The sequence below is a fragment of the Rhinoraja longicauda genome, chromosome 7 (assembly GCF_053455715.1).
Source record: "Rhinoraja longicauda isolate Sanriku21f chromosome 7, sRhiLon1.1, whole genome shotgun sequence".
Taxonomy (NCBI): domain Eukaryota; kingdom Metazoa; phylum Chordata; class Chondrichthyes; order Rajiformes; family Arhynchobatidae; genus Rhinoraja; species Rhinoraja longicauda.
Genome location: NC_135959.1, coordinates 2,435,240 through 2,461,260, shown reverse-complemented (window position 1 = coordinate 2,461,260; position 26,021 = coordinate 2,435,240). Strand labels below are relative to the sequence as shown.

The window sequence follows — 26,021 nt, the reverse complement described above, 5'->3', positions numbered from 1 at the left end:
AAACAACTGCAAGTTAGGAAAAGGGAACGTACAACGAGATCTGGGTGTCCTAGTTCATCAGTCACTGAAAGGAAGCATGCAGGTACAGCAGGCAGTGAAGAAAGCCAATGGCATGTTGGCCTTCATAACAAGAGGAGTTGAGTACAGGGTCCTAGTGAGACAACACCTGGAGTACTGTGTGCAGTTTTGGTCTCCAAACTTGAAGAAGAATATTCTTGCTATTGAGGGCGTGCAGCGTAGTTTCACCAGGTTAATTCCCAGAATGGCGGGACTGTCATATGAGGAAAGTTTGGAAAGACTGGGCTTGTGTTCGCTGGAGTTTAGAAGGATGAGAGGGGATCTTATGGAGCTGGATAAAATCATAAAAGGACTGGACAAGCTAGATGCAGGAAAAATGTTCCCCATGTTGGGGGAGTCCAGAACCAGGGGTCACACAGTCTAAGAATAAAGGGGAGGCCATTTAAAACTGAGGTGAGAAGGAACATTTTCACCCAGAGAATTGTGAATTTGTGGAATTCTCTGCCACAGAGGGCAGTGGAGGCCATTTCACTGGATGGATTTAAAAGAGAGTTAGATAGAGCTCTAGGGGCTAGTGGAATCAGGGATATGGGGAGAAGGCAGGCACGGGTTACTGATTGTCGATGATCAGCCATGATCACAATGAATGGCGATGCTGGCTCGAAGGGCCGAATGGCCTCCTCCTGCACCTATTTTCTATGTTTCCATGCTTCTATGTTTCTATGTTTCATTTCCTGGTGCTTATCTAAGGATATGAACATATATTCAACTTATTTTAAACTGGTTTAAGTCAATATTGAGTTAATCTCAAATGTTGTTAAAATACTTTGTAGGATTAGACAATAATAATAATAATAATATATTCCTTTATTCGTCCCACACTGGGGAAGTTTACAACAGACAATAGGTGCAGGAGGAGGCCATTGGGCCCTTCGAGCCAGCACCGCCATTCAATGTGATCATGGCTGATCATTCTCAATCAGTACCCCGTTCCTGCCTTCTCCCCATACCCCCTGACTCCGCTATCCTTAAGAGCTCTATCTAGCTCTAGAGGCAGCAACTCTACCGCTGCACCACCGTGGCTGCCCGACTTCTCACTCTGCAGATCACAACCTCAATCTGTGGACATCTCAGGATCGTTTCCCCTTCACAAACCACACTAGTTTTCCTCTAAATATGTGGGAAAGAACTGCGGATGCCAGTTTAAATCAAAAGTAGACACAAAGTGCTGGAGTAACAATAGACAATAGATGCTGGAGTAGGCCATTCAGCCCTTCGGCCCTTCGAGCCAGCACCAACATTCAATGTGATCATGGCTGATCATTCCCAATCAGTACCCCGTTCCTGCCTTCTCCCCATACCCCCTGACTCCGCTACCCTTAAGAGCTCTATCTAGCTCTCTCTTGAATGCATTCAGAGAACTGGCCTCCACTGCCTTCTGAGGCAGAGAATTCCACAGATTCACAACTCTCCGACTGAGCGGGAACTCAGCGGGACAGGCAGCATCTTGGGAAATAAGGAACGGGTGATGTTTCCGGTCTTCGAGACCCTTCTTTGGACTAGTTTTCTCTCGCCCATTTTGTTAAATTTCTAAATTGCTACTTCATCAATTGGAGACTTCAACATTTTCTCGTTGTCGGGTTAACCAGCCTATAGTCACAAGAGTGGCGCAGATCACAGATTTCACAACTCTGGGTGAAAAAGTTTTTCCTCATCTCTGCTCTAAATGGCCGACCCCTTATTCTTAAACCGTGGCCCCTGGTTCTGGACTCTGGTGACACTTGTACTGAACTGTACACAGCAATGAATTTCACTGTATCTCAGTACAAGTGAAAATAAAGTACCCTACCGAACCAAACACAGGCAGGTGGGACTTGTGTAGATGGGGCATCGTGATTGGAAAGGTGGGCCGAACGGCCTGTTTCTGTGTTGTCGAGTTTCGTTTAGTTTAGGAGAGAAAACTGCAGATGCTGGTTTAAATCGAAGGTAGACAACAAAATGGCTGGAGTAACTCAGCGGGTCAGGCAGCATCTCAGGACAGAAGGAATAGGTGACGTTTCGGGTCAAGACCCTTCTTCAGACTGGTGTCAGGGGAGGGGGGGGCGGGACAGAGATAGGATGTAGTCGGAGACAGGAAGACTGGTGGGAGAACTGGGAAGGGGAGGGGATGGAGAGAGAGGGAAAGCTGGGACTATCTGAAGTTAGAGAAGTCAATGTTCATACCTGTTCAGTTTAGTTTAGAGATACAGCGCGGAAACGTACTGTACGAAGTTTGTATGGTCTCATGTTTTAGAAACATAGACACATAGAAAATCGGTGCAGGAATAGGCCATTCGGCCCTTCGAGCCTGCACCGCCATTCAATTTTTAGAGATACAGCGCGGAAACAGGCCCTTCGGCCCACCGAGTCCGCGCCGACCAGCGATCCCCGCACACTAACACTACCCGACACACACTAGGGACAATTTACAATTATACCAAGCCAATCAACCTACAAACCTGCACGTCTTTGGAGTGTGGGAGGAAACCGAAGATCTCGGAGAAAACCCACACAGGTCACGGGGAGAACGTACAAACTCCGTACAGACGGCGCCCGCGGTCGGGATGGAACCCGGGTCTCCGGCGCTGTGAGGCAGCAACTCTACCGCTGCGCCACCGCCCTGCTGTTTGAGGGGATGTCCTGCCTCAGTTCGACTCACCTCCCCGTTGGCCAGTTGCAGCTTGGAAAGTCGCTCCTGGTAGCGTTGTTGTGTCGTTTCCGTTGTCTCCGTGTCGGAAGGCGGACTGGGAGAAAACCGGGGAACCTCTTTAGTTCAGTTCAGTTTATTGTCACGTTTAGTTCAGTTTAGTTCAGAGATACAGCACGGAAACAGGCCCTTCGGCCCACCGGGTCTGCGCCGACCAGCGATCCCCACACACTAACACTATCCTACACACACTAGGGACAATTTACGCATACACCAAACAAATTAACCTACAAACCTGCACATCTTGGGGGTAGGGTACTGACATGGATAGAAAGTTGGTTGACAGACAGAAAGCAAAGAGTGGGGATAAATGGGTCCCTTTCAGAATGACAGGCAGTAACTAGTGGGGTACCGCAAGGCTCGGTGCTGGGACCGCAGCTATTTACAATATACATTAATGACTTGGATGAAGGGATTAAAAGTACCATTAGCAAATTTGCAGATGATACAAAGCTGGGTGGTAGTGTGAACTGTGAGGAAGATGCTATGAGGTTGCAGGGTGACTTGGAAAGGTTGTGTGAGTGGGCGGATGCATGGCAGATGCAGTTTAATGTGGATAAGTGTGAGGTTATCCACTTTGGTGGTAAGAATAGGAAGGCAGATTATTATCTGAATGGTGTCAAGTTAGGAAAAGGGGACGTACAACGAGATCTGGGTGTCCTAGTGCATCAGTCACTGAAAGGAAGCATGCAGGTACAGCAGGCAGTCCTCTGGTCCTCGATTCCCCTACTCGAGCCTGTACGCACCGCCATTAAATGTGATCGTGGCTGATCATTCTCAATCAGTACCCCGTTCCTGCCTTCTCCCCATACCCCCTGACTCCGCTATCCATAAGAGCTCTATCTAGCTCTCTCTTGAATGCATTCAGAGAATTGGCCTCCACTGCCTTCTGAGGCAGAGAATTCCACAGATTCACAAATCACTGACTGAAAAAGTTTTTCCTCATCTCCGTTCTAAAAGGACTACCCCTTATTCTTAAACTGTGGCCCCTGGTTCTGGACTCCCCCAACATTGGGAACATGTTTCCGGCCTCTAACGTGTCCAACCTCTTTTCTCCGAGATCTTCGGTTTCCTCCCACACTCCAAAGACGTGCGTGCGGGTTTGTAGGTTAATTGACTCGGTGTAAATGTAAAAATTGTCCCTAGTGTGTGTGTAGGATAGTGTTAGTGCGCGGGGATCGCTGGTCGGCGTGGACCCGGTGGGCCGAAGGGGCCTGTTTCCGCGCTGTGTCTCTAAACTAAACTAGGTGTAACGTCACAACTTCGTCGCGGAGAAACAGGGTAGCGAGCATACCTGGTCACGGGAAGCAAACACGGATCATAGTTTCCGCGCCAGTGTTGGAGGAACTCCGATTTCTCCAGGAGCTGGTTGTCTATGAATGAAACACAACAAAATCATCACCAACCGCCAATGGTGTTGCTGTTTGCACGTGTCCCCGAAATGCAACAACGAGATCCTTACTTGCAGCAGCGCGACATGTAGGAAAATAACTGCAGATGCTGGTACAAATCGAAGGGATCACGTTCTCCCCGTGACCTGCGTGGGTTTTAGACAATAGACAATAGGTGCAGGAGTTGGCCATTCGGCCCTTCGAGCCAGCACCGCCATTCAATGTGATCATGGCTGATCATTCACAATCAGTACCCCGTTCCTGCCTTCTCCCCATACCCCCTGACTCCGCTACCCATAAGAGCTCTATCTAGCTCTCTCTTGAATGCATTCAGAGAATTGGCCTCCACTGCCTTCTGAGGCAAAGAATTCCACAGATTTACAACTCTCTGACTGAAAATGTTTTTCCTCATCTCCGTTCTAAATGGCCTACGCTTTATTCTTAAACTGTGGCTGCTGGTTCTGGACTTCCCCAACTTCGGCAACATGTTTCCTGCCTCTAACGTGTCCAACCCTTTAATAATCTTATACGTTTCAATAAGATCCCCTCTCATCCTTCTAAATTCCAGCGTATACAAGCCCAGTCGCTCCAGTCTTTCAACAAATGAATGGCGGTGCTGGCTTGAAAGGACCTCCTCCTGCACCTATTGTCTATGTTTTTGTATCTATGCTGCCTGGCCCGCTGAGTTACTCCAGCATTTTGTGTCTGGCTAAACTAAATTAAATTAAATTCCTGTTTGAATAGGGCTCTGGATCTGACTACCTCCACTACAAGACCATTGAGGCAGTGGCCAGTCTGCAGTAGCCAAGGACTCGTCAGTCACGGCATGGACCGACATTCCTCACACAACGATACTGATTGCACACATATCATCAGGGGAACAGACCGGGTAGATGCACAGAGTCTCTTGCCCAGAGTAGGGGAATCGAGGACCAGAGGACATAGGTTCAAGGTGAAGGGGAAATGATTTAATGGGAATCCAAGGGGTAACTTTTTCACACAGAGGGTGGTGGGTGTACGGAACGAGCTGCCAGAGGAGGTAGTTGAGGCTGGGACTATCCCATCGTTTAAGAAACAGTTGGACAGGTACATGGATAGGACGGGTTTGGGAGGTTTATGAACCAAACGCGGGCAATATACAATGGACAATAGACAATGGACAATAGGTGCAGGAGTAGGCCATTCGGCTCTTCGAGCCAGCACCGCCATTCAATGTGATCATGGCTGATCATTCTCAATCAGTACCCCGTTCCTGCCTTCTCCCCTGGTGGTGGTGGTGGGTGTATGGAACGAGCTGCCGGAGGAGGTAGTTGAGGCTGGGACTATCCCATCGTTTAAGAAACAGCTGGACAGGTACATGGATAGGACAGGTTTGGAGGGACATGGACCAAGCGCGGGCAGGTGGGACTAGTGTAGCTGGGACATTGTTGGCCGGTGTGGGCGAGTTGGGTATGTAGATTGACTCTGACATGTAGATTGTGTAGGAAGGAACTGCAGATGCTATTTGACACCACTGATGTAGAGAGATATAGAAGAAATGAACGAAAGACGAGCAAAAAAGTAACGGTGATAAAGTAACAGACCGTTGCTTCCATATCTTTCACTCATTTGTTCGAGGACAGAAAACTGCAGATGCAGGTTTAAATTGAAGGTAGACACACAATGCTGGAGTAATTCAGCGGGTCAGGCAGCATCTCTGGAGAGAGGGAATGGGTGACGTTTTGGGTCGAAAACGTCATTCATTTGTTCTATATCTCTCCACATCACCGTCTATATCTCTCGTTTCCCTCTCCCCTGAATCTCAGTCTGAAGAAGGGTCTCGACCCAAAACGTCACCCGTTCCTTCTCTCCCGAGATGCTGCCTGACCCGCTGAGTTACTCCAGCATTTTGTGTCTATCTTCGGTGTAAACCAGCATCTGCAGTTCCTTCCTGAACACCCCATCTGAAACATCACCTATTCCTTTTTTTCTCCACAGATGCTGCCTGACCCGCTGAGTTACTCCAGCACTCTGTGAAACGTCACCTATCCATGTTCTCCACAGATGCTGCCTGACCCGCTGAGTTACTCCAGCAGTCTGTGAAACGTCACCTATCCATGTTCTCCACAGATGCTGCCTGACCCGTTGAGTTACTCCAGCACTCTGTGAAACGTCACCTATCCATGTTCTCCACAGATGCTGCCTGACCCGCTGAGTTACTCCAGCAGTCTGTGTCTATCTGTGACACGTGGAAGGTTTCTAACAAATGCTGTGGCTGCCTCTCCCCCCTCCCTCTCTGCAAGGTCTGCACATTCCAACACGAACACAGACACAATCGACCTTGAGCAAACTACACCGATCAGCCAAAACATTATGACTTGATGAGCCAAAACATTGTGCCTAATATGCTGTTGGTCCTCCATGTGCAGCCCCATACGCAGCAGGGTGCGATGCACTGTGTATTGTGACACATTCCTCCCGTGACCACCATTAACATTTTCTGTGACTTGTGCCACAGTCGACCTTCTGTCGGTTCGGCCCAACACCCTGCCTGTCGCCGGCTTGTGGTTTGTCCCTCCTCGGACCACTGTCGGTCGGTACTCACCACTGCTGACCGGGAGCACCCCACAAGCCTTGCCGTTTCACAGATGCTCTGACCCAGTCGTCTGGCCAGAACAATTTGGCCCTTGTCAAAGTCGCTCAGGTCTTTACTCCTGCCCATTTCTCCTGCATCCAACACATCAACTTCAAGAACTGACTGTTCACTTGCTGCCTAATATATCCCACCCCGTGACAGGTGCCATTGTAACTAGATAATCAATGTTATTCACTTCGCCCGTCAGTGGTCATAATGTTTTGGCTGATCGGTGTATATGTGTGAATGTACAAACGACCTTTCGGGTCGGGACCCTTCTTCAGGCCAATTTATTTTGGGGGCAGAAACCGTGACAGGGTGAGGACCGGCCCCCCTCACAACCACAGCACCCCCCTCCTCCAGAGTTAGGGGATCATCGAGGCGCTCAGCCACCTCCCTGCACACTACGGGTAAGCCCTCCCACAGCACCCCTTGTGCCTCCCCACTAGATGTTCCCTCGGAGAACAGAGTGTCATAGAACGACCAAACTGAGGCACCGATCCTCTCCGGATCCGTGACGGAGGAGCCATCGTCCGCAAGCAACTCGACAAACTGCCTGCGGGCACCTCGGCACTTCTCCAGGGAGAAGAAAAAGGGGGAGGCGCGGTCCAGATCGTGCAACATCTGGACTCGCGACCTCACATACGCGCCCCGGGACCTCCTCAGCCGCAAGTCCCTCAGTGCCCCTTTCTTCTCCTGGTACTCCTCCCACTCACATGAGTCCCCCTCCGTCTGACCCAGGCGAGACTCCGAGTCGAGCAACTCTCTCTCAAGCCGTCCGATCTCGGAGTCCCGCCCCTTGGTCGAACCCCTCGTGTAGTCCTGGCAAAACAGACGGACGTAAGCCTTCCCTACATCCCACCACTGCCTTAGGGAAGGGAAACGCCCCTTCCTTTCCCTCCACTCCGCCCAGAACTGCTTGAATGAATCCCGGAACCGGCGCTCCTCCAGCAGCCGGTTGTTGAAGTGCCAGTACGCGGACCCTGCCCGTGTGCGCGTCGGGATAAAGTCCACTCGCACCAGGCAGTGGTCCGAGCACGGCTCCAACCGCATGGAGGCTGCCGAGACACAGGACACATAAGCCTTAGACACATATACACGGTCAATACGGGAACCACCCCCCTTAAACCTGTACGAGAAGGCGCCGGAGTTGGGATGGAAATTCCTCCAAGCATCTACTAGCTCAAAAGAATCCACCAACTCCCTTAATGTCTTGACCGCTGAATGCCAGAGCGATCTCTCGCCTCAAGGGTACAATTAAAATCACCCCCCAGGAAAACACACTCCCCCCAATCGATGGTGTTCAACAGCGCGGTCACTTCTTGTGTTAACCGCGTCTGCATAGCACCGCTCTTGGGTGCGTACACATTAATAAAATGTAACGGCACGCCATCCAGGCGCATGGCCAGATACAACAACCGGCCTGGTACAATGTCCTGCACCTTGACAATCTCCGGCTGGAAAGATGGGGCCAACAGGAAGGCCACTCCACTCGAAATGGAGGTGAGATGGCTGATGTAGACCCCCCCTTCCCACTCCAGGAGCCAGGTGGGCTCGTCACTAGCCACAGTGTATGTTTCCTGCAGGAAGCTCACTGCGTACCTCCCGCCCCTCAGCACCGAGAGATGGTGAAACCTACGGAGAGACCCCCTGCCCCCATTAATATTCAGGCTGGCTATAGTGAGCTTCATTTTGAAAGCGCACAAGAACTTTTACCAGCCCCCCGTGACGGAATGGAGCCTCCCCGAGCCCTCTGCCCTTTCTTTAGGGACTTAAAAAGCTCTTGGAGCTGGCGCCGCTCATTTTTCAATACACCTGCCACGTTCCCCTCCTCCTGAAGGATGGCATAAATGGACTGCAAGGGTACCGTCAGGTCTGACCAGTGGTCGACAGCCAGATCTGCCTTATTCCTCTTCCCTCTGCTGTCCTTCAGAAACTTCCGGAGTTCCCAGATATCAACAAGCCGACACACGGGGCTGCGGGTGGGACAGTCCATCAACTCACTGTCGCTGGACTCCACGTCCCCCTCCTCCTCCCACTCAATGTCTGAGCCCGAGTCTGGATAGTTCTGACTCCCAGGCGCCTCGCTCACCCCTCCCTGTGAGGTGGGCGGGTCGGCCACATCACCCGGTCCCTCCTCCGTCACCATCCCACCCCCAGGATCAGTGACGGGGGCAGGTACCGGTACCTCTAACTGTGGCAAGCTGCCTGGTAAATGGCCAGGCTCCTGCACACCCCCACCGCCCTCTGTAACCGGATTGGGGGCAGTGATGTTGGAGGAAGTCTCCGGGGCGGGCAGTGAGAGGGTACGTCTGGAGTCCGACCGAAGGACACGATCCGAAACGACCATGTCCTCCTTCGCACCCAGGGCACCCGGCCCAGCACCGTCACCCAGAGAGTCCCCGTCCCCCACCACCAGGGGAACCACCTCGCTCTGGCCCTCAGGGGGCGATGTTCCCGGAGTCTCCCCTGCTCCCTCAGCCGATGGGGCAGCACACCCCTCAATAGGACTCGTAGCCTCAATGGGGAGCATGGGTTGGGGACCCACCCCCACACTCAAGTCCCCCCCATCAATCTTCCCCTGGTCACCCTCTAAGCCAGCGGACGCAATCCCTGGGGGAACAGCCCCCTGGGGTAGTGCGTCACCACTCTCAGGTGGTCCCTGCACTACAGAGGCATCCTCCTGCCCAGAGGAAGCATGTACTGGGTACTCTGCCTCAACAGGGGAGAAACACCTCCCTTCAGGTCGCCCCTGACCTTCAGGGCCGTTCTCCGTGTCAGAGGACCCGTGCCTCCTCCTCTTATAACCACTAGCGTGCGGTGGTACAGTCAGCTCCATTGCTGAAGCCTGTTCCTCCACCCCACCATCTACCTGCTCATCCTCTCCAGCCCTCAGACCCTCAGGCTCAGAGGCGAGCTCGATAATATCTACTGCCGGGGGACCCTCATTAAAGTGACCTTCTGCCTGGCGTCCCGCTTGAACGTTCTTCTTCTTGTTTTTAACTTTCTTACTCTTCTGTCTCTCCCAGTGCCCCTCATCCACCCCCCACACTGCACCGGCATCCTCCGCCACAGGTACGGGACATGGGGGTGGTGGGGGAATGGAGGTTGGGGGCAAGGGAACAAAGTCATCACGGGCCACCGTGGTAGAACCAGCAGCCCCAGATGGGCCAGCACTGCCTTCCTGGGCCACCTTGGTAGAGCTGGCAGCCCGGTGCTTGGGACAATTCCTGCGGAAATGCCCCACCTCTTTGCATGCATGGCAGCGTGCTTGGCCCGTGTTCCAAAACACACGATAGCAGAATCCTTCCCATTCAACCTCAAAACTCCCCTCCATATCAATCCCCTGTGCCAGCTGTATGTACACGCGGCGATTGAACGTTAATACATGCTGCATTTCGGGATCATCCAACCTATGCAACAGTTTGGTGGGCCCAGACCGCACCTCCCCCAGCTTAGTTACATGTGGGAGCAGGAGCGCGTCCGGAACATAAGGGGGAACGTTGGACAGCATGACCGGCAGCACGGGCCGTCCCCATGGGTCCACCGCCATGTAAATCCCAGCCACCGTGATCCCCCTTTCCAATGCGGTAGCCACCGACTGCTCAGTCTTTAGGATGACAACAGCCTTCCCACTGACCACAGCGCCTGCCATTATGGCCTTCTTGCCAACAGTCTCCCCCAGCGCGGTTAGCACAGCCTTGAAGGTAATGTTGCCCTGCAAGGTCACTTTCACCCCATGTATACGCCCCAACGACTCATGGCCCTTAGTCACGGAGACTGCCGACTGTACGGCAGCTGCATAATTCTTGGGGGCCGCCATCTTTAGGGCGTGGAGCAAAACAAAACGTCTCAGTATTTTATCAGTCAAAGCAGTCTTTCTGTTATTGCTGCACCTCCACGCATTTGCAGCAGTTTAAAGTCGTGAAGGCTTTCCTGGCAAAGCAACAGAAGCAGTCTCCTCCTGATAAGATAGGGAAAAGTCCGTGCCAATCCTCCCGTCGTAGAAAATGGAGCTTCCGGAGGCTTCTTCCCCAGGTCTCGGTCGCCCTCCCGGCTTCAACGAAAATCCAATGCACTGTTGCCGTACTTACCCGGCACACCTGGACCGGGCAAAGTCGGTGTGGGAGGGAGCTTTCCGATGCTACAGACCACAAACACCGCTCCAGACTCAGCTCCCACCAGTTCAAGTGCAACTTGGCCTTCCGCCAGCCACTGCCGCTCCTACGATTTTCAGAAACACGAACAAATCCTCCCCAATTAGAGGACTCTTTCAACAAAGAGAGTCTCTGCTTTCCGACAGAAGTCCAAAAAGAAAATTCTGACTGCTTTCGTTTATCCTCGCCAAACAAATCCTTCGAAAATAATCAAATCCTCACAGCCAGCGCCACACACCCACGTCCGATCCTGACTACGGGTGCTGTCTGCATGGAGTTTGTGTCAGTGGAGGCCAATTCTCTGAATGCATTCAAGAGAGAGCTAGATAGAGCTCTTAAGGATAGCGGAGTCAGGGGGTATGGGGAGAAGGCAGGAACGGGGTACTGATTGAGAATGATCAGCCATGATCACATTGAATGGCGGTGCTGGCTCGATGGGCCGAATGGCCTCCTCCTGCACCTATTGCCTATTGTTTCCGCGCTGTATCTCTAAACTATACATGCAGGGCATGGAGGGATACGTGCAGGCAGATATGAATTGGTCGTGGCATCATGTTCGGCACAGACATTGTGGGCCGAAGGGCCTGTTCTCGTGCTGTACTGTTGTATGTTCTATGTTCGATTCCTTGCATCAAACATTTTACAAAGAGGTATCAACTTCTTCTTTGTTCGGCTCTGCTGATTTTTGGAGATTGTCTAGGTAGACAATAGACAATAGGTGCAGGAGGAGGCCATTCGGCCCTTCGGGCCAGCACCGCCATTCAATGTGATCGTGGCTGATCATTCTCAATCAGTACAAGCTGATTGGGTTAACCTACGATGAGCGTTTGTGGGCACTGGGCCTGTACTCGCTGGAGTTTAGAAGGATGAGGGGGGACCTCATTGAAACTTACCGAACAGTGCAAGGCCTGGATAGAGTGGATGTGGAGAGGGTGTTTCCACTAGTGGGAGAGTCTAGGACCAGAGGGCACAGCCTCAGAATTAAAGGACATTCCTTTAGGAAGATGGGGAGAAATTTCTTTAGTCAGAGGGTGGTGAATCTATGGAATTCTTTGCCACAGACGGCTGTGGAGGCCACAAGTCAGTGGATATTTTTAAGGCAGAGATAGATAGATTCTTGATCAGTGCGGGTGTCAGGGGTTATGGGGAGAAGGCAGGAGAATGGGGTTGGGAGGGAGAGATAGATCAGCCACGATTGAATGGCGGAGTAGACTTGATGGGCCGAATGTACTAATTCTGCTCCTATGGTTTAGTTTAGAGATACAGCACGGAAACAGGCCCTTCAGCCCTTCGAGTCCGCGCCGACCAGCGATCCCCACACAACAGCACTATCCGACACACACTAGGAACAATCTGAAATTTTCACCGAAGCCAATTAACCTGCAAACCTGTATGTCTATGTTAGTTACAGCTCTAGGGGCTAGTGGAATCAAGGGATATGGGGAGAAGGCAGACACGGGTTACTGATTGTGGATGATCAGCCATGATCACAATGAATGGCGGTGCTGGCTCGAAGGGCCGAATGGCCTCCTCCTGCACCTATTTTCTATGTTTCTATGTCTCTGGAGTGTGGGTGGAAACCGGAGCGCCCGGAGAAAACCCACGCAGGTCACGGGGAGAACGTACGAACTCCGTCCAGACAGTGCCCGTAGGCGGGATCGAACCTTGGTCCCCTGCGCTGTGAGGCAGCAACTCTACCGCTGCGCCACCGTGCCGCCCCACCTTATGAAGTAGAGGGTGATGGTGGAAGGTTGCTTCTCAGACTGGAGGCCTGTGACTAGTGGGGTACCTCAGGGTTGAGTGCTGGGCCCGTTACTGTCTGTCATCTACACCAATGATTTGGATGAGAACACACAGGGCAAGATTAGCAAGTTTGCTGATGATACAAACGTGGGTATTTATTCACAAAATGCTGGAGTAACTCAGCAGGTCAGGCAGCATCTCAGGAGAGAAGGAATGGGTGACGTTTCGGGTCGAGACCCTTCTTCAGACTGAAGAAGGGTCTCGACCTGAAACGTCACCCATTCTTTCTCTCCTGAGATGCTGCCTGACCTGCTGAGTTACTCCAGCATTTTGTGCATAAATACCTTTGATTTATACCAGCATCTGCAGTTATTTTCTTACACAAAAGTGGGTAGTTTTGCAGATAGTGAAGTTGGTTGTGAACGATTGCAGCAGGATCTGGATCGATTGGCCAGGTGGGCGGAGGAATGGTTGATGGAACTTAACACAGAGAAGCATGAGGTGTTGCATTTTCGGACGTTGAACAAGGGACACGCGCTCAGGATGGAACCCGGGTCTCCGGCGCTGTGAGGCCGTTGCCCCACCTTATGAAGTTTGACAAAGACTCACAAATGCTGAACTGCTGGGCTGGTGGACGGGGTTGGAATGAGATGGTGTGAAGCGGTTCTGACTTGCAGTCTTGTCTTTTTGTTTTCCCCAAGCAACTATGCCAAACCATCTAAAACCGATGCTTATCAGTCCATCGCTGGAATGTGGGCCAGACACAGGTTAGATCACATGTACAGGCATGGTGTCTTACAGCGTGGAAACAGGCCCTTCAGCCCAACCTGCCCACACCGGCCAACATGTCCCAGCTACACTAGTAGGGGTTGCCAACTATCTCACTCCCAAATAAGGGACAAGGTGACGTCACCGCCCCGCGTGACCTCACCCAGCCAGCGGCCACGTGCTCCCGCTCCACCAATGGCGGCCGCCCGGGCCGGGAGGATGGTTGCTACGCGACCTCCGTTAGGCGGCGCCCGGGCCTCAGGGCCTACACTGTCCAGGCCTACAGCGTTCGGGCCTACACTGTCCGGGCCTACACTGTCTGGGCCTACAGTGTCCGGGCCTACAGTGTCCGGGCCTACAGTGTCCGGGCCTACAGTGTCCGGGCCTACAGTGTCCGGGCCTACAGTGTCCGGGCCTACACCGCCCCCCGGGCTTAATATGGGACAAGGGCGGTCCCGTACGGGACAAACTAATTTAGCCCAAAATACGGGATGTCCCGGCTAATACGGGACCGTTGGCAACACTCTACCCTAGTCCCACCTGCCTGCGCTTGGCCCATAACCCTCCAAACCCGTCCTATCCATGTACCTGTCCAACTGTTTCTTAAACGATGGGATAGTCCCAGCCCCAACTACCTCCTCTGGCAGCTTGTTCCATACACCCACCACCCTCTGTGTGGAAAAAGTTACCCCTCGGATTCCTATTAAATTTTTTCCCCTTCACCTTTAACCTATGTCCTCTGGTCCTCGATTCCCCAACTCTGGGCAAGAGAATCTGTGCGTCTACCCGATCTATTCCTCTCATGATTCTGTACACCTCTATAAGATCTCCCCTCATCCTCCTTCGCTCCATGGAATAGAGTCCCAGCCTGCTCAACCTCTCCCTGTAGCTCACACCCTCGAATCCTGGCAACATCCTCGTGAAACCTCTCTGCGCCCTTTCCAGCTTGACAACATCTTCGCATTCCATATGGTAGATGTGACGGGGAGAACACATTTCCCCTGGGTAGAAATGCCATGGGTTAGAGGGCGGAGCTTCACAGTGAGAGGGACAACGTTTAAAGGAGACAGTCAGGACTTAGAAAGTAGAACACAGTACAGCACGAGGTATCGGAAGGAACTGCAGGTGCTGGTTTAAACCAAAGATAGACACGAGATGCTGGAGGAACTCAGCGGGTCAGGCAGCATCTCTGGAGAGAAGGAATAGGAGGCCTTTCGGATCCAAATATTCTGAAGAAACGTCACCCATTTCTTCTCTCCAGAGATGGTTGTGAACGATTTAAAAAGAATCCGAGGGGTAACTTTTTCACACAGAGGGTGGTGGGTGTATGGAACGAGCTGCCAGAGGAGGTAGTTGAGGCTGGGACTATCCCAGCGTTTAAGAAACAGTTGGACAGGTACATGGATAGGACAGGTTTGGAGGGATATGGACCAAGCGCAGGCAGGTGGGACTGGGGTAGCTGGGACATTGTTGGCCGGTGTGGGCGAGTTGGCCTGTATCCACACTGTATCTCTCTATGAGTCTATGACTCTCCCCCCTCCCTCTCCCTCCCACAAAGACCACAACAGTATTAGTCTATGATTCTTCCCCCCCCTCCCTCCCTCCCACAAAGACCACAAAAGTTGTTCCTTCCAAACATTATTCCTTCCTCCCCCCACCCCACCTTAAACATTGTTTTTCCTCCCCCCCTTTCCCCATCCCTCCCTCCTCTTCCTCCCCACTCATCCCACCTCCATCCCCTCCTCCCCCCTCCATCCCCTCCTCCCCCCCTCCACTCCAACAAAGAGCACAGCCTCACAGGCGTTGATGATGGTCTTGAAGCGTTGCTTCTGCTCGTGGTCTCGGCGGCGGAGCTGCCGGCAGATGTGTGCCCGCCAGCGGGCATCGGCGTCGGGGCAGGGATTGGGGAGGGGATAGTGGAGGGGAGAGGGAGAGGGAGAAGGAGAGGGAGAGGGAGAGGGAGGGCAGGGAAAGGGAGAGGGAGAGGGAGAGGGAGGGCAGGGAAAGGGAGAGGGAGAGGGAGGGCAGGGAAAAGGAGAGGGAGGGCAGGGAGAGGGGGAAGGAGAGGGAGAGGGGGAAGGAGAGGGAGAGGGGGAAGGAGAGGGAGAGGGAGAGGGGGAATGAGAGGGAGAGGGGGAGAGAGAGGGAGAGGGGGAATGAGAGGGAGAGGGGAATCCCAACTCCTCGGCCATAATCGCAGCTGACAAGTTGCAACACTCGCCCCTCGGTTTGTTACATTGCGCCTGACGTCACCGCGCGAGGGGAGGGAATCCCCGCGTCCTGGAGGCGGGGAAACCCCCCTCCCCTTCCTTCACAAAAGACGCCCCCAAAAACACCCCTTAAACCTCCAGAGACGGTGGATTTACCCCGTGTCCCTCGATTAACACAGACTGCAAAATGTTCTGGATACGTTTGGGGTCGGTGGGGGGAGAGGGGGAGGGGGAGAGGGAGAGGGAGAGGGAGAGGGAAAGAGGAGGAAGAGGGAAAGTGGGAGAAGGTGAAGGAGGAGAGGGAGAGGGAGAGGGAGAGGGAGAGGTCGAAGGGCCGAATGGCCTACTCCTGCATCTATTGTCTATTGTCTGTTTCATATCCTTAGGTATTTATTCACAAAATGCTGGAGTAAATGTAGGAAAGAACTGCAGATGCTGGTTTAAATCGAAGGTAGACACAAAATGCTGGAGTAACTCAGCGGGTCAGGCAGCATCTCAGGAGAGAAGGAATGGGTGACGTTTCGGGTCGAGATCCTTCCTGAGATGCTGCCTGTCCCGCTGAGTTACTCCAGCATTTTGTGAATAAATACCTTCGATTTGTACCAGCATCTGCAGTTATTTTCTTACACTGTTCATATCCTTAAATAAGCACCAGGAAATGAAACATAGAAACAAGGAAACATAGACAATCGGTGCAGGAGGAGGAGGCCATTCAGCCCTTCGAGCCAGCACCGCCATTCATTGTGATCGTGGCTGATCATCCACAATCAGTAACCCGTGCCTGCCTTCTCCCCATATCCCTTGATTTCACTAGCCCCTAGAGCTCTATCTAACTCTCTCTTAAATCCATCCAGTGAATTGGCCTCCACTGCCCTCTGTGGCAGAGAATCCCACAGATTCACAACTCACTGGGTGAAAACATTTTTTTCTCACCTCAGTTTTAAATGGCCTCCCCTTTATTGTAGATGATCAGCCATGATCACATTGAATGGCGGCATCACAAAGTGCTGGAGTAACTCAGCGGGTCAGGCAGCATCTCTGGAGCTAAGGAATGCGTGACGTTTCGGGTCGAGACCCTTCTTCAGACGTCACGACCCAAAACGTCACCCATTCCTTCTCTCCTGAGATGCTGCCTGACCCGCTGAGTTACTCCAGCACTTTGTGTTTATCTTTATTTGAACCAGCATCTGCAGTTCCTTCCTACACAGATCAAAGGGGACGGTGATCGGGGAAGTGTGGAATGGTTCCTTGTTGGCTGACAACAAGGCACACAAACAGTAAAATCAATTAGGAGGACCGAGGCCTGCCGATTTCACCATCGAGGAGCTCGCAGTCTCGGGTTGAGGCCGACGTCGGGAAGCTCCAAAAGCCGCACGAGGTTCGACAAGCCCCGACCCGGGGTAGATCGCCCGGGGTTGAGATCCCCCCACGATGCAGGAGCTTGATCGCCCCGACGAGGAAGGCCCGACCACCGGCTAAGGGGGTCAAGATTGTCCCGTCAACGGAAGGTTCGAGGCCCCCGACCGCTGGAGGACAAAGAAGGGGAGAGATTGAACTTTTCTTCGCCTTTCATCACAGTGAGGAATGTGGAGGAGTCACTGTGGGGGATGTTCATGTCCAAATGTATTGTGTGGGTCCTGTTGCTTTTTATTGTCGTGACTGTAACTATTGTTATTGTTGTTGTGACTGGGAACTACACTCACCCCCCCTGCAGGACCTATACATCAGGAGGTGCAGATCCAGAGCCAGCAACATTATGGGGGACCCCTACCAACCCAGCAACGGACTGTTCCAGCTGCTACGGTCAGGCAAATGCCTCCGCTGTCACGCTGTGAAAACAGAGAGGATGAGACGGAGTTTCTTCCCACAGGCCATCAGGACTGTTAACTCTCATATCACCAGGGACTCATTTAATTTACTGTATTAATTTATTTTTTGAGTTAAAAATTATTATTTTTTCTATTGTGTTTTGTAGTTTAGCACAATCCGCAGGGGTTGCCACTTACATATCACTGCACATCCTGTATGTGTACGTGACAAATAAACTTGACTTGACTTGACTTGTACGGCAAATGAAATTCCTCGTATGTTGCAATTGTGTAAAAAAAGTTTTAATAAAAGACCCCTTCATCTGTAATTGAGATGTGGGGTTATGGTGAGGGGGGAAACATAGAAACATAGGTGCAGGAGGAGGCCATTCGGCCGTTCGAGCCAGCTGATCAATCACAATCAGTACCCCGTTCCTGCCTTCTCCCCATACCCCCTGACTCCGTTAGCCCTAAGACCTAAAGCTAACTCTAACTCTAGATCTAAATCTCTCTTGAAAACTTTAATAGGAATCTGAGGGGTAACATTTTTTACACATGGGTGGTGGGTTTATGGAACGAGCTACTGGAGGAGGTAGTTGAGGCTGGGACTATCATAATATTCACGAGACATTTAGACAGGTACATGGATAAGGCAGGTTTGGAGGGATATGGGCCAAGCGCGGGCAGGTGGGGCTGGTGTGGATGGGATATGTTGGACGGTGTGGGCAAGTTGGGCCGAAGGGCCTGTTTCCACGCTGTATCACTCTGTGACTCTAAAACCCTCTATGTTGACCACCTACACTGGGGACTTTAGACTTTAAAGATACAGCGTGGAAACAGGCACTTCATTCCAGCCAGTCCGCGCAAACCAGCAATCCCCGCACACTAACCGACACACACACATAGGGAAAGGTTGGTCAGCATGGGCAAGTTGGGCCGAAGGGCCCGTTTCAATAGACAATAGGTGCAGGAGTAGGCCTTCGAACCAGCACCGCCATTCACCGTGATCATGGCCGATCATATGCAATCAGTACCCCGTTCCTGCCTTCTCCCCATACCCCCTGACTCCGCTATCCTTAAGAGCTCTATCTAACTCTCTCTTGAATGCATTCAGGGAATTGGCCTCCACTGCCTTCTGAGGCAGAGAATTCCACAGATTCACAACTCTTGTGAGTGAAAAGGGTTTTCCTCATCTCCGTTCATTCTATCTATCTATCTATCTATCTATCTATCTATCTATAAGAAAATAACTGCAGATGCTGGTACAAATCGATTTATTCACAAAATGCTGGAGTAACTATCTATCTATCTATCTATCTATCTATCTATCTAATCGGTGCAGGAGGAGGCCATTCGGCCCTTCGAGCCAGCACCGCCATTCAATGTGATCATGGCTGATCATTCTCAATCAGTACCCCGTTCCTGCCTTCTCCCCATACCCCCTGACTCCGCTATCCTTAAGAGCTCTATCTAGCTCTCTCTTGAATGCATCCAGAGAATTGGCCTCCACTTCATTCTGAGGCAGAGAATTCCACAGATTCACAACTCTCTGACTGAAAAAGTTTTTCCTCATCTCCGTTCTAAATGGCCTACCCCTTATTCTTAAACTGTGTGGCCCCTGGTTCTGGACTCCCCCAACATTGGGAACATGTTTGCTGCCTCTAGCTGTGTCCAATCCCTTAATGCTCTGATGCGTTTCAGTAAGGTCCCCCTCTCATCCTTCTAAATTCCAGAGTATACAAGTCCCGCTGTGTTACTCCCTGACTTCTTGGTGCGATGCTCTGATTAAGAGAAGCAAGAACAAGATACTACAGACCACAGGAACAGAATTTATTGAGAAAGATATTAGTTTTTAATATTTACAACAATCAGGCTGCCTGGACTGTGCTGAGCCAGGTGGAGTGTCGCGTAGATCTGACGTCCCCCATGGCAAATGGTTTTCTTTCCTAACAAACCTTTTCCCGGGAAGACTCCAGCAGCCTTTTAGCAATCCCTGACAGTTACAGACTGTGAGCCAGGCGACGAGCAAAAGTGGCTTCAAAAGTTCACAGGTGATAGGAGGCGAATTGGGCCATTCGGCCCATCAAGTCCACTCCGCCATTCAATCACGGGCTGGCCCATCCTGCCCTCCCAACCCCCGCTCGCAAAATGTACCGATCAAACGTCAAGTCTGGGTTAAAACGCAGCCGGAACACCCGGAGAAAACCCACACGGGCCACGGGGAGAACGTGCAAACTCCGCACAGATAGCGCCCGTAGTCGGGATCGGACCCCTGGTCCCAAGCACGCCTCCCCCCCCTCCCCCCACCGAGAACGGCAGCGGAACACCGCCACCCACAAGTTCCCCACCACCATTTCTTCACCAGCGCTGCCTAAATAAGTGATAGGAGCAGAATTAGGCCATTCGGCCCATCAACAGACAACAGGTGCAGGAGTAGTCCATTCGGCCCTTCGAGCCAGCACCGCCATTCAATGTGATCATGGCTGATCACTCTCAATCAGTACCCCGTTCCTGCCTTCTCCCCATACCCCCTGACTCCGCTATCCTTAAAAGCTCTATCTAGCTCTCTCTTGAATGCATTCAGAGAATTGGCCTACCCCTTATTCTTAAACTGTGGCCCCTTGTTCTGGACTCCCCCAACATTGGGAACATGTTTCCTGCCTCTAACGTGTCCAACCCCTTAATAATCTTATACGTTTCGATAAGATCTCCTCTCATCCTTCTAAATTCCAAGCCTAGTCGCTCCAGTCTTTCAAGAAATGACAGTCCCGCCATTCCGGGAATTAACCTAGTAAACCTACACTGCACGCCCTCAATAGCAAGAATATCCTTCCTCAAATTTGGAGACCAAAACTGCACACAGTACTCCAGGTGCCAGAGCAGGTCCCACCATTCAATGATGGCTGATCTCTCTCTCCCTCCTAACCCCATTCTCCTGCCTTCTCCCCGTAATCCCTGACATCCGCACTAATCAAGAATCTGTCAAATATCCACTGGCTTGGCCTCCACAGCCGTCTGTGGCAAAGAATTCCACAGATTCACCACCCTCTGACTAAAGAAATTCCTCCTCATCTCCTTTCCAAAGGTACTGTACGTCCTTTTAATTCCGAGGCTGTGCCCTCTGGTCCTAGACTCTCCCACTAGTGGAAACATCCTCTCCACATCCACTCTATCCAGGCCGCTCACTAATCGGGAAGTTTCAATGAACCCTGGGATAGATCCCACGGACCAGTCTCACCCCGGTCACTCCCTCTTCTCCCCTCTCCCATCGGGGCAAGAGGTACAGAAGTGTGAAAACGCACACCTCCAGATTCAGGGACAGTTTCTTCCCGGCTGTTATCAGGCAACTGAACCATCCTCCCACAACCAGAGAGCAGTGCTGAACTACTATCTACTTCATTGGAGACCCTCGGACTATCCTTGATCGGACTTTGCTGGCTTTACCTTGCACTGAACGTTATTCCCTTCTCCCGTATCTGTACACTGTGGACGGCTCGATTGTAATCGTGTGTTGTCTTTCCGCCGACTGGTTAGCGCGCAACAAAAGCTTTTCACTGTACCTCAGTACACGTGACAATAAACTAAACTTCCCAAGTGGGCACCTTCACCAGAAGGACTGGGGGGGGGGGGGTCAAGGAGGCAGCTCACCCCCCCTCACCTCCCCCCCCCCCCTTCTTAAGGGGGCTTTTGGGGTGGGTAATAAACGCTGGCAATGTGCAGATCCAAATAAAATTTAAAACCTTTTCTTCCTCTGTCCTCAGTGGAATTTAATTGCTTATTAACAAGGAGTAGCTGGAGATTTGTCAGACGCCAGTGGCTTAATCCCGTAAACTTCGAGGGTACACACACGCTACGCCGGCACGCTAAACCCACGCCCCCCAACCCCCGACGTTGGATGTTGAACGGAAAGATCCCCCAAGATCACGCTACCGCATGTTCATGCGTGTGTCTGTGTGTGGCGTGTTGCAGTGAACATTTTCTGGGTTGTGTGAGGGTGTGTTTGTGATTGTGTGTGCGTGAGAGTGTGTGTGTGAGAGAGTGTGGGTGTGAGAAATTGTGTGTGTGTGTGCGAGAGTGTGTGTGTGAGTGTGTGTGTATGAGATTGAGTGTTTGTGTGTGTGATTGTGTGTGCGTGAGTGTGAGAGTGTGTGTGTGTGTGTGTGTGTGAGTGTGTCCATGTGAGAGAGTGTGGGTGTGAGAGATTGTGTGTGTGTGTGTGCGAGAGTGTGTGTGTGAGTGTGAGAGAGTCTGTGCATGAGTGTGAGAGTGTACGTGTGAGTGTGTGTGCGTGAGTGTGTGTGCGTGAGTGTGAGAGTGAGTGTGAGAGTGTGTGCATGAGTGTGAGGGTGTGGGTGAGTGTGAGCGTGTGCATGTGTGAGAGTGTGTGTGTGATTGTGTGAGTGTATGAGAGTGAGTGTGTGTGAGTGTGAGAGAGTCTGTGCGTGAGTGTGAGAGAGTATACGTGTGAGTGTGTGTGCGTGAGTGTGAGAGTGAGTGTGAGAGTGTGTGCGTGAGTGTGAGGGTGAGTGTGAGCGTGTGCGTGTGCGAGAGTGTGTGTGTGTGATTGTGTGAGTGTATGAGATTGAGTGCGTGTGTGTGATTGTGTGTGTGAGTGTGTGTGGGTGAGAGAGTGTGTGAGAGAGTGTGTGAGTGTGTGTGTGTGAGTGTGTGCGTGAGTGCGTGTGTGCATGCGTGCGTGTGCGAGTGTGTGTGCGTGTGCATTACACAGCCAATGATAGCATTAGAGGTAACGCAAGAACCTCCAATGTAAGGGACAGTTTAAGAACCTCTGATCTCTGCAAGTCACGGAAAATGTTAACGGTGGTGACGGGAGGAATGTGTCACAATACACAGTGCATCGCACCCTGCTGCGTATGGGGCTGCACACGGAGGACCAACAGCATATTAGGCAGGCGGGCATAATGTTTTGGCTGATCGGTGTATGTCCTGTTGTTCACCATGTTCCCACTGGTGGAACCATCCCAAAGTCTACCCTATCCAGAGAATGCAGATGCTGGAATCGTGTGCACGACATAAAGTAGGAAAACTATCTTTGATCGTACTTTGACTGGCCTTTAACTTACACTAAACGTTATTCCCTTTAACCTGCATCTGAACACTGTGGACGGCTCGATTCTAATCAAGCATTGTCTTTCCGCTGGCTGGATAATAGGTGGAGAGCAACAGGAGCTTTTCACTGTACCTCGGGAACACGAGATAAATAGATTAAAGTGTAACTGAACTGAACTGAAACTAAACAGAACTAAACTCAGTGGGTCAGGCAGCATCCGCGGAGGGGATTTTAGATTTAGATTTAGAGATACAGCGCGGAAACAGGCCCTTCGGCCCACCGGGTCCGTGCCGCCCAGCGATCCCCGCACACTAACACTATCCTACACACACTAGGGACAGTTTTTACATTTGCCCAGCCAATTAACCTGCAAACCTGTACGTCTTTGGAGTGTGGGAGGAAACCGAAGATCTCGGAGAAAACCCACGCAGGTCACGGGGAGAACGTACAAACTCCGTACAGACGGTGCCCGTAGTCAGGATCGAACCTGAGTCTCCGGCGCTGCATTCGCTGTAAGGCGGCAACTCTACCGCTGCGCCACCGTGACCGCCCGGGAGAAAGGACAGGCCGGGGTTTCGGGTCAGGACTCAAGATGGGTCCCGTCCCGAAACGTAACCTAAAGAAGAGTGCCAACACAAAAGCTTCGCCTGTCCATTTTCCTCCACAGATGCTGCCTGACTTGATGAGTTCCCCCCGCACTTTGGTGTTTTGCCCCTGAGGGTCCCATACGTTTGAAGTATTCACCCTCGTTCTTCTACGATCTTTGGTAGGTCAACTCCAGATCGGAAAGACTGGGCTTGTGTTCACTGGAGTTTAGAAGGATGAGAGGGGATCTGATAAGAGATGCATAAAATTATAAAAGGACTGGACAAGCTAGATGCAGGAAAAATGTTCCCAATGTTGGGGGAGTCCAGAACCAGGGGCCACACAGTCTAAGAATAAAGGGGAGGCCATTTAAAACTGAGGTGAGAAGAAACTTTTTCACCCAGAGAATTAGTTGTGAATTTGTGGAATTCTCTGCCACAGAGGGCAGTGGAGGCCAATTCACTGGATGGATTTAAGAGAGAGTTAGATAGAGCTCTAGGGGCTAGTGGAATCAAGGGATATGGGGAGAAGGCAGGCACGGGTTACTGATTGTGGACGATCAGCCATGATTACAATGAATGGCGGTGCTGGCTCGAAGGGACGAATGGCCTCCTCCTGCACCTATATGTTTCAATGTTTTTAACTCCCTCGTTCCAGAATTAAATCCCAAATCTCCTTGACTTCTTGACATTGGTGACTAGGTGTAGCCAGGGAGAGGTGTGGAGCGGAGGGGAGGGGAGAGGGGGAGGGTCAACCTATCTCAAAACCCTAAGACTGAAGAAGGGTCTCGACCCGAAACGTCACCTACCCATGTTCTCCAGAGATGCTGCCTGACCCGCTGAGTTACTCCAGCACTCTGTGTCTATCTTTGGCATAAACCAGCATCTGCAGTTCTGTCCTACACTTATCCAGTGGGGTTTTTTTGCTCCTGTCTACTCATTGAGTCATAGAGCAAGGAAACAGGCCCTTCAGCCCAGCCTGCCCATTCTGGCCGAGATAACACATTCATCCCAAACTCTGCTTCCTCTCCTGATTCAAGTGTCATAAGATCATAAGTGATAGGGACATAATTGGGCCATTCGGCCCATCAAGACTACTCCGCCATTCAATCACGGCTGATCTATCTCTCCCTCCTAACCCCATTCTCCTGCCTTCTCCCCATAACCCCTGACACCCGCACTGATCAACAATCCATCTGTCTCGGCCTTAAAAATATCCAGAGAATTCCACAGATTCACCGCCCTCTGACTGAAGAAATTCCTCCTCACCTCCTTCCTAACCTCACAACCTCATCTTCCTCCCACACCACCCCTCTGTGTTAAATAAACCTGCCACGCACTTCTCCTTTAAAACTTTGCCCCTCTCACCTCTAGTCTTTCACACTCCCACTCTGGAGAAAAAAAGGTTCTGCCTGTCTACCCTATCTACGCCTCTCCTAGTCTTATAAACTCCTATCAGCTTTCCCCACGACCTCCGGCACTCCAGAGATAACAATCTAAATGTTGAACACATACCTCCCCAGAGTGTGTCCTCCCTCTCTTTCTCTCTGTCTCTCCCCCTTCTCTCTCTCTGTCTCTCCCCCCTCTCTCTCTGTGTCTCTCTCTCTGTTTGTCTCTCTCTCCCTTTCTCTCTCTCTCTCTCTCTCTCTCTCTCTCTCTCTCTCTCTCTCTCTCTCTCTCTCTCTCTCTCTCTCTCTCTCTCTCTCTCTCTCTCTCTGTCTCTCTCTTTCTCTCTCCCCCCCTCTCTGTCTCCCCCCTCTCTCACTTCTCTATCTCTCTCTATTTGTGTCTGTCTCTCTCTCCCTTACTCTCTCTCTCTGTCTCTCTCTCTGTCTCTCTCTCTGTGTCTCTCTCTCTCTTTCTCTCCGTCTCTCCCCCCTCTCTCTGTGTTTGTCTGACTCTCTCTCTGTCTCTCTCTCTGTCCTCTCTCTGTCACTGCTCTGTCTCTCTGTCTCTCTCTGTCTGTCTCTGCTCTGTCTCTCTCTCTCTCTCTCTCTCTCTCTCTCTCTCTCTCTCTCTCTCTCTCTCTCTCTCTCTCTCTCTCCTCTCTCTCTCTCTCTCTCTCTCTCTCTCTCTCTCTCTCTCTCTCTCTCTCTCTCTCTCTCTCTCTCTCTCTCTCTCTCTCTCTCTCTCTCTCTCTCTCTCTCTCTCTCTCTCTCTCTCTCTCTCTCTCTCTCTCTCTCTCTCGCTCTCCCCCAGAGACTTGTCCACCTCCGAGCCCTTGCCTTCCCTTGCTCCTGCCCGATCTCCATAATCCCATTCCCAGGAGCGCCGGTCGGTGCCCCCAACCCAACCTCCCAGCGGACTGTTCAGCGAGCAAGCTCAGGTCTCACCCTGCCTCAGTACCTGCGGCTCGTCGGGGAGGTCCAGGGTCCATCTGGGGACCACGTCCAGGAGAACATCCTTGCAAGTCCAGCAGGAGAAACACACGCACGAGGAAACCCAACAGTCACAAATAACAAGATGGACACAAAATGCTGGAGTATCTCAGAGGGTCAGGCAGCAGCTCCAACACCAACAATAATGGGAGGAACACCACCTCATAGTTCACTGGGGCACTTACACCCCAGCGGTATCAACTCCAACTTCAATTAACCCTCTCTCTCCATCCCTCCCCTTTCCCAGTTCTCCCACCAGTCTGACTGTCCTCCTGATTACATTTCATCTTTGCCTGCCTCATTGTCACCTTCCCCTGACTAACGATCATCTATTCTACATTTTCCTTGAACTATGTCCCCTTTGATCTCTTGTTTTCACACCTTACCCTTCCATATCTCTAGTCTCCCTCTCAATCTGAAGTAGGTCTCGACTAGTGTTGCAACTGTCCCGTATTAGCCGGGACATCCCGTATTTTGGGCTAAATTGGTTTGTCCCGTACGGGACCCGCCCCTTGTCCCGTATTAGACCCGGG

General features: G+C 51.7%; 1 protein-coding gene across 1 annotated transcript in view; it reads right to left on the bottom strand.

The window, feature by feature from the left end:
• Nucleotides 1-15,369, bottom strand: part of atg16l2 (ATG16 autophagy related 16-like 2 (S. cerevisiae)) — a 53,763-nt gene extending 38,394 nt beyond the window's left edge. The window contains exons 1-3 of the mRNA XM_078402916.1: nt 15,236-15,369; nt 4,059-4,137; nt 2,717-2,801 (exon numbers count right to left, since the gene is read on the bottom strand). The gene's annotated coding sequence lies outside the window, so the exon portion shown is untranslated. The remainder of the gene's footprint in view (nt 1-2,716; nt 2,802-4,058; nt 4,138-15,235) is intronic.
• Nucleotides 15,370-26,021: the final 10,652 nt, after the last annotated feature.